The sequence below is a fragment of the Felis catus genome, chromosome E3, assembly GCF_018350175.1.
Source record: "Felis catus isolate Fca126 chromosome E3, F.catus_Fca126_mat1.0, whole genome shotgun sequence".
NCBI classification, from domain to species: domain Eukaryota; kingdom Metazoa; phylum Chordata; class Mammalia; order Carnivora; family Felidae; genus Felis; species Felis catus.
This window is the reverse complement of record NC_058383.1, coordinates 9,230,635-9,239,341: the sequence shown is the minus strand read 5'-3', so window position 1 is coordinate 9,239,341 and position 8,707 is coordinate 9,230,635. Positions and strand designations below refer to the sequence as shown.

At 51.2% G+C, this 8,707-nt stretch overlaps 2 long non-coding RNA genes across 2 annotated transcripts; one reads left to right on the top strand and one right to left on the bottom strand.

Moving 5' to 3' along the window:
• Positions 1-38: 38 nt before the first annotated feature.
• On the top strand, positions 39-7,762 carry LOC123382502. The gene is made up of 3 exons (XR_006590955.1): positions 39-1,119; positions 5,739-5,942; positions 6,968-7,762. It is a non-coding gene; the product is annotated as an uncharacterized LOC123382502 (long non-coding RNA).
• LOC109495155 lies at positions 1,477-8,305 on the bottom strand. The gene is made up of 2 exons (XR_002150402.3): positions 8,011-8,305; positions 1,477-1,742 (listed from the first exon to the last, which is right to left on the bottom strand). It is a non-coding gene; the product is annotated as an uncharacterized LOC109495155 (long non-coding RNA).
• Between the last annotated feature and the right edge of the window lie 402 nt (positions 8,306-8,707).

Below are 8,707 nucleotides of genomic sequence, written 5' to 3'. Positions count from 1 at the left end.
ACCCGCCCGCGCACCCCGCCCCGGCCCCGCCCCGGCCCTTCCGCCTCTCGGGCTTCTCCTCCCCAACTCAGCTTACCTTCGCTTTCTGGGCGTCCCTCCCTTCCCCGCTGCCCCCCCCCACAGTGCTCCCCGTTCTTCACTTTACCCCGGTTCCTGCGCCTCAGCTTCTCTAGATCACCCCCAACCTCGCCCCTCACACCGCCCCCCGCCCTGCCAGGTCCCCAGCGCGTGGGCCCCTGGGAATTGTAGTTTGCCCGGCTGCGGGGTGATATGTTGGAGAGATCAAGGACAAAGGGGCAGTTAGGACTACATCTCCCAATGGTCATAGCGCGCGAGCGGAGGTGAAGGGAGGGGTTCTAATTCCGCGGCCACGGGGGACCCCTGGCGGGGACTGAGGCTGCTTCAGTCTTAGCGAGTGCTGATTCACGGCCCCGCCCCATATTCTCCGGGAAATTACGAGGTGAGGGGGCCAGGACCTCAGCCCTGGACCCCGTCTCAGAGATAAAGTAGCAGCAGGCCAAGGAGGGACAGAGGAGAGGATACGCGTCCACCGTGGGTCCAAACTTGCCAGGGTGGTGCCCGCCGGCAGGATGGGTTGAATTACGGAGCTTAATATTGGGAGCTAAACTGTCACCCTCCCCCACAGGCTTCCATTTCCCCACACGCACTTTGAGGTTCTTGGACCCGATGAGGTGAAAACATGGAAGGACAAATACTGGCCGGGCATACTGGTTCATTTACAGAAAGGATGCAGCTGTCTTCAGGCTGACCCCCGGGGGAGCTCCTTCCTCTCCAGCGTGGAGTGTCAAAGATTAAGTTCTGTTGCCAAGAGCCTACTGTATGCTTCACATGAGGTTGTTATCTGAGGGTTGACCAACCCTTCTCTCCCCACCTAAGACGCACACACTGAGGTCGGGCTGACAAATTCTTGCTCATATGCTTCCATTTTCAACGTTCCGTGGAGCTTACACATCCAGAGTTTTGACTGCACATTTTATTGGCTTCATTTTTTTTTCCCCGGCAGTTATCTGTAGAGCACCTACTGTGTTCCAAGCACTGTTCTAAGCAATGGGGTACAGCAAGGAACGACACAAAAAAACCCTACCCCCCCCAAAACAGGTAAGATAAAGATAAATATGTCGAGTAAAATGTTAGAAAGTGATAAGGAGTTAAAACAACAGGATATGAAGTGTTGTGTATGAGAATCTAGAATGGAGGAGTCTCTGTGAAGGACTATTCAGGCTCTATGCTAGATGGTAGAGGAAGAGGGCACAGAATCCTGCCCTCAAGGAATTTAGAATGTTTTAAGTGCTGTTAAGTTTTGTTTGTTCGTTTGTTTGTTAATTCTTTCAGGCTGGATAGGAAGAGGTTCTGAAAAGCTTCTCCAGGAAGGTTGGTAACATTTCCAACCCAGCTCTTAAAAGGATGTGTAGCATTTGAGAGCATGGAAAGGACACAGGCAGCAGGACTCAGAGGCACGTTTTCCCCTGACATATTTATTGTTAGGCAAAGAATCCAAAGTGTTTGTTGCCTTAAGTGACCGGGAGTGGGGTTGGGGATGGAGTCGGGAGCCAGAACAGGAGGAGCCCTGAATGGCAGGCAAGGGAGTGAAGTCCTTATCCTGAAATAAGTAGGAAGCCTATGAGAGATTTTAACGAGGGCAAAAAATGATGAGATTTGCATCCTGCGTCCATCATCGTGGCCTCCTCAGAGCACTGCACGGTGCCTGGCACACAGTAAATCTGTAGAATGTATGAAATAAAGAAATGAATTAATGAATGCATGCACTTTAGGGAGGCTGCCCCAGCAGAAGTGGAGGAGATGGACTGAGTGAGGAGAGGGTCTAGAAATTGCTCTCCCCACCACTGACATAGCATCTAGTCCCTCCTCTCTTACTACAACACTCAGCAAAATGCAGTCCTGGGGGTGAATAAACTCTCCCCCTTCTCCTGTCTCCTACATGAGTGTTCACCAAGTCATTCCTCTTCCTCTCTCTTCCTCTCTGGTCCAGGCCTGGGCATCGCAGGTCCGTGGCAATGAGCCCTCATAGCCAACCCTGCTTGTCCTCCTGTGCATTAAATGTGTCGATGATTCAGGCCCCAGATGCAAAATCTTGGGAACTTCCTGGCTCATTTCAGGCTGCCTCTCTGACCTCTCCACATCAGTTCCTTCCCCCACCAGTTTAATGTGCATTAAAATAATAATAATAATAATAATAATTATTATTATTATTATTATAAAAATCCAGGCCAAATCTGGTTGGGAAAAGAAAGCAGATGCAAAGAAAAGGATGTTCCAGAGCCAAAGAGGAATGACATCTGCAGTCCCCACATCAAAGCTTCCCTCCAATGGTGCAGGGGAGAGCTGGCCCTGCCCTCCTTTCCTTTTTGATTTTTTTTTTTTTTTTTTTTTTTTGAGACTCTAAGCTTAAAGCTGCAGCAGCCCAGCCGCGCCTGGATGTTGAGAGGGCTGCTTCAGAGGTATAGCGACATTACACAGAACAAATGGCTTAATCTTCTGGCTTCTTTCGCCACTGCCTGGTACTGCTGAAAAACACCTGGAGCAAGGAGGTGGAAAACTAGCATCCTGGCTTCTGCCTGCCCCCCCACCCCCGGCTCTGTGTGCACAGCCTGCCCCGTCTCAGGGTTTTAATTTCCCCAACTTTGAAGTGAGAAATCAAACGAAGTGAGCGCTAGATGCCCCACCCAGCCGCGACAAGACAAAGTTCTAGATTCGGCTTGTTCCTCTTCTTTAGCCTCTCGGCAACAGGGAATCTGTACCTGCAGACCTGGGAGATGATTCAATCCCAAGGACTGAGAGGCTCAAAATCATCCCTGTTTTGTAGATCGGGAAGCTGAGGCACGGAGAGGCTGTATGACCAGCCAAAGATCACACATCAGTGACTGAGATGATCAGTGACTGAATTCAAACCCAGGGAGATCGTCCAGACTCCCAATGGCAAGGGCACCCTTCCCTGCCCAGGCTGTGAGGATCTACCCTTTGGCATCTGCTCAGGAAGGGAGGGGCCTTGCCCTCTGGTGATGGGCCTGACACGAGCGCCCTGGGCAAGCACCTTGTATGGCTGACCCTCTGCCCCATCTCCAGCCCTGGAGGACGTGACCTTTAGATCCATGCTCTCTGGCTGAGCTGGCAGACAAGTAGGCCGGCCAGAGACATTAGTGTCCTGCTGTTTCTGTGCAGTCATAAATCACTGCAGTCCCATCCCCTGGCTCCTGGCTTCCTCCTGCGGCTAGAAAGCTCCCTGATTGGCGGGGAGGCGGCAGCAGCGGTGGCAGCAGCAGCAGCAACATCTTCTGAAGCAGGCAATACTCCCCGCCCTGTCCTCTGGGAACACTTCCCTGTCACTCTCTTCGAGGGTTGGGCTGTGGTAGGGGCAGAGCACATAACAGATTCAGAAGCAAAGGACGAAAAAGAAATCTCAGTGGGTGGCCCCCCCTCCTGAGGAGAGTGGGGCAGTGAAGGAAGCCTGTGCTGGGAGGCAGGACCCACAGGTTGAAGCCTTGACTTTGCTATTGATCTTGCTGGGTGACCTTGAGCAAGTCACTTGACCTCTCTGGGCCTCAGACTGTGCATCTATAAAAGAATAGAATTAGACGGCTGCTTCTTAAGATCTGCCAGCCGGTAGCAACAGCCTTTCAGCTGGCCCGCCTCAATGTCTTCCCAGCCTCTCCAGTAAAAGATTGAAAAGATCTTTCCAAATAGACATCCCATCTTCTCCTTCCCTTGCCTTGGCTCCACCATACATGTCACTCCCCTTGCATATGAGCCAAAGTCACTTTGCTTTAGCCTGGAGTTCAAGGCTTTCCTAAGTGCCCCTGCCTACGTCTCTAGCTTCATTTTTCACAGGGCACTCGATGGGCATTTCTTAGCCATGTAGTACCCTCGTCCAACTCCGGGCCTTCTCAAAAGCTATGCCTTCTGCAGGGAACTCCTTCTACTCCTACCCCCATTCAATCCTTACCTCCTATCTTTCAGACTCAGATACGGTAAGTTAAACTGAACTGCTCCCTTTTGGAGCCCCTACCGGCTCCTATGCTACAATACTTCCGGCAAGGGGTTTAAATCTCCTTATTACCCTTATATGCATGAGTCTGTCTTTCCCTGAGGTCTTACAAACGGGTTCCTCAAAGACAGAGCTCCACCTGAGCCACCTCTGAGCTCCAAGCCTAGCATGGAGCAGGTTTTCAGGGAAGTTTGGTTCAATGAAAGGGACTCTCCACTTCGAGAAAGGATTGGCCCGGTGATGGTCTAGCCTCTTGAGGGGGATTTGAAAAGTTTTACCCCAAAAGCAATGGTCATGGGCAAGTTGCAGCAAAAGCTCGGGAAAGCAGAACCGTAAACAATCCCAGGAACAGATAGGGCTATGGCCAGAAAGGATAGTTTTGAAGAGCATCCGTATAGGATTTCAAAGAAGGGCCTGTTGACATGGGGCTCACTACCAGCAGAAATTCTCCGTTCTGCCTCCCTGGCGGCTGACCCACTCCTCACCAAACCAGCTTCCCTACTCCAGGACCAAACTCTCAAATCCCCTAAAATCTCCTATGAAGAGGAAGAGATTGAAAAGTCTAATAGATCTTTATTTTTTTTTTTGAAGATTTCATTTTTTTTTTTTAAGTAATTCTACATCCAATGTGAGGCTTGAACTTATAATCCTGAGATCCAGAGTCACATGCTTCATCAACTAAGCCATCCAGGTGCTCCTGACATATCTTTACATTTTAAGTTTTGCATTCCCCTAAAAAGAACCAAATTCAAAATTTAACACACCAATGGAATGTCTGTCACAGTAAAAAAAAAAAAAAAAAAGGGGGGGGGTCATTGTCTCAAAGAGATAAACTGTGCCATTCCCAAGAGATGGGCGTTCCTGGCGCACCTGGGTGGCTCAGTGGGTTAAGCATCTGACTCTTGGTTTCAGTTCAGGTTGTAATCTTGCAGTTCGTGAGTTCGAGCCCTGTGCTGGGCTCTGTGCTGACAGTGTAGAGCCTGCTTGGCATTTCTCTCTCCCTCTCTCTCTGCCCCTCCCCAACTTGCTGTGGTGCACTTTCTGTCAAAAAATAAATAGGGGTGCCTGGGTGGCTCTGTTCGACTTCCTCTCAGGTCATGATCTCATGGTTCCTGGGTTCGAGCCCCGCTTCAGGCTCTGTGCAGACGGCTCAGAGCCTGGAGCCTGCTTCAGATTCTGTGTCTATCTCTTTCTCTGCCCTACCCTACTCATGCTCTCTCTCTCTCAAAAATAAATAAGCATTCGATAAGTAAACATTAAATAAATAAATAAATAACCTTTAAAATAATAATAATAAAGTAAAAAGAAAGAGATAGGTGTTCCAGAGCAGAGGCGCCTGAGCTAGGATCTTCTCCCAAAACTCAGCTATGTAAACTTGGGCCAAATGCTTCACCAATCTGGACCTCAGATTCCCTACTGAATCTTTTTCTGTTTAAGTTTATTTAATTTTTTGAGAGGGAGTTAGAGCACGAGTGGGGGAGGGTCAGAGGGACAGGGAGGGAGAGGATCCCAACCAGGCTCTGCACTGAGCCCAACATGGGGCTCGAACTCATGAAACATGAGATCATGATCTCAGCTGAAGTCAAGAATCAGATGCTCAACCACTCAACCGACTGAGCCACCCAGGTGCCCCTCCCCACTGAATCTTAAAGAGAAATCTCCACCCTGCTCTCTGAATCGTACGATGGCAGGAATATGTTCTTTGACTCGGTAGAGGGGTCTGAAGCAGCGTTCTGAGGCTTCGAACTCCAACGGAGGACTCGTGGGAGACTGATAGTGATGAGGCGGTGGCAGCCTGCCAACTGATCACACGGAGTGAGGTGGACCTTTCTATCTTTGGAGGATTGCAAGCTTCAGAGAGCCCACCAATGCCTGCTCATCTCAAGGAAGCAATTTCTCCATCAGCTGGAGCTGTGTGGTGATGACACGAGCGGGTCTGGAGGGCTTGGGGCAGGAATCGGGGGTCAAGGGTCAGCAGATAATCAGTGATTCTCAAGCTGGCTGGACATCACTGCTTCCCAATACCTGGGGTTGGGGGAGTGTGTCGAGAATATAGAGTCCCAGGTGCAGCTTAGACATCCTGGGTCAGAATCTCTAAGGGTGGGGTCCGGGGAACTGTATGCTTTCAAAGCTCTCTGGGGGATTCTTCCTATCACCCATGGTCTGCCAGGGTAACCTCAAAAGGCCCTGGTGACTTTGAAGGAGGCGAGGCTGGGTTGCCTGAAGAGGAAGTCAAGCGGCCATGAGGCCTTCTGAGAACTGGCTGGGAGAGGGGGGGGAACTGGCATTTTCTCGTGTTGGCCGTTCTGCCGAGTCAGCCCAGCACTAATGCTTCCAGAGTGCAAATCCCACTCGGTCATGTAATAGGAACACTGGTGCTGACGCAGCAGGCAGTCGGGAGCCCAGGCTGCACCAGGGGACAGACACTCCGCACCAACTCCTCACTCCGGGCCCCGGGACAGGCAGGGGCCAGAGGCACTCCCTCCATGCCAAGCCTCGAGTGAGCCAAGACGACTCGAGAGCGTGGGGCCTGCACCGTGCTCTGAGTTTCGGGCCCAGCCAGGCTTCCTCTCTGTCTTCCTGGAGTTTGGGGTTCATAATTGGAAGGGACAATAGGAGGACTCCTGTTAGTCCAGGACAGGAATCCCTTCCTTACGCGGCACCCCACCTCCCGGGCGTCGGCCCTTGCTAGCACCCCTCCAGCCACAGATCATTTGCTGTTCTCCTGAGGTCCCCCTTCCTCTTCGGGACAGCACTCCTGTTCCCAGAGCATCTGTCCATTTTTCCTCATTCTGCCTCCCAGCATTGCAAGAAGGAGGAGAAGGCTTCTCCCCAAAAACCTTTTATGTGTAAGGCCGGAACGCTGAAGCCCTGTGGTCTCCACACTGGACGGTTTCCCCAGCAGCGGAGAGTAGGTTTGAGCACATGCTTTTCTACCTCCAGAGTGCCTGATAGGCGATGCGAACGGAAAGATGGCCAAAAAGAGATTGCCAGGACACGCAGTACCGATTCCCTGCGCACAGAGGCTTCTACGAGGCCGAAGGACACTTCGTGACAAAGAGGAGGGGTTTGGTCTCCAACCTCATGGCAGCAGCGCCCCTTCCCCCAACCCAGGCTGGGTGCCCAGCTACGTCCAAGTCTTACCTGGGGGTCTATAATCGATGCTCCTCCCCCCAAGTCCTCACCTTAGTCTCTAATCTCAGAGAGCTGGGAAAGGCCAATAGGTGAGAAAAAACAACAGGAGAGCGGATGTGATTGTTCCCATGCCCCTATAGACACTAGAGAACCCATAGCACAGATGAGGAACCCAAGGCACACAGAAGATAAGTAACCTGTCCAGGTCATACAGCTAGTAAGTGGAGGCTTTGGGTCATAAAGGAGGTTCATGTGTCTCTTACTCCTTATCCACCATCCAGAAGCACCCAGCTGGGCCTATTTCTTTTTCTTTTTTGATGTTTTTATTTAGTTTTGAGAGAGAGAGAGAAAGAGAGAGACAGGGTGTGAGCAGGGGAGGAGCAGAGAGAGGGAGACGCAGAGTATGAAGCAGGCTCCAGGCTCTGAGCTGTCAGCACAGAGCCTGACGTGGGGCTGAAACTCACAAACCTCGAGATCATGGGAGCTGAAGTCAGGGGCTCATCGCCATCCAGGCGATGTCAGAGCCATCCAGGCGCCCCTCTTGGTTTTTGTTTTTGTTTTGTTTTGTTTTGTTTTAACTTTTTTCGATGTTTGTTTTTTCAATGTTCCAATGTTTTTTTTTTTAACTTTTTTCAATGTTTATTTTGGGGGGAGAGGGCGCACAAGTGGGGGAGGGACAGAGAGAGGGGGACAGAGGATCTGAAGCCGGCTCTGCACTGACAGATGCAGGGCTCAAACTCACGAACCGTGAGATCATGACCTGAGCCAAAGGTGGACACTCAACCGACTGAGCCCCCCAGGTGCCCCCAGCTGGGTCTGTTTCTAACGGAGGGAGGAAGTAAGTGACTTACTCATTCACAGGAAGGAGTGTGGTCTCTAGGGGAGTGAATCAGAGCAAAAGCCCTCCCAGAGAAGTTGGAAGGACCGCAGTTTCCAGGTGTACAGCCCACGGGGGTGGCCATCCATGCTGGGTTCCGGGCCCTGGGACAGTGAACAGAACTGCTCCACTAATGACTTGCTGAATAACTTTAAACAAATTACTTCTCTTCTCTGGAACTCTGTCCCTCCTTTGCCAAATGAGGAACCAATGACTCATGACACATCAGGTCAAAACAAGCCACTTGGGCTAACACTAAAACCTTTACATTTTGATACCTTCTCTAAAATGATCTGAACTCAGGTTCTCCCGTGCAGATCAGAAGCACCCAATGATGTCACGGGGCTTTGCTGGCTATCTGTGATATCACGGGGCTTTCCTGGGTTCTAGGGAGGAGAGAACAAGTAAAAAGGTGCCAAGAGGAACCAAGGTTGGGAATCTCAGAATGGACCAGCCCTTCAGAATCTTCAGCTAGGAGAGGTTTCACGCAAGGCAGAAAAAATTGGCATTTTAGAACACAGGCACTGTGGCAGCTGGGACAGAGGATGAACTGGATGGGAAGAAGGCCAGAGGGAGGGAGACCACTTGGGGGGTTCCTGTGAGAGGTGGGAGGTTGGGTCAGGGCCGGCCGTTGTAGTGGCTGTGGGAGGTGGGACATACCCAGCATGACT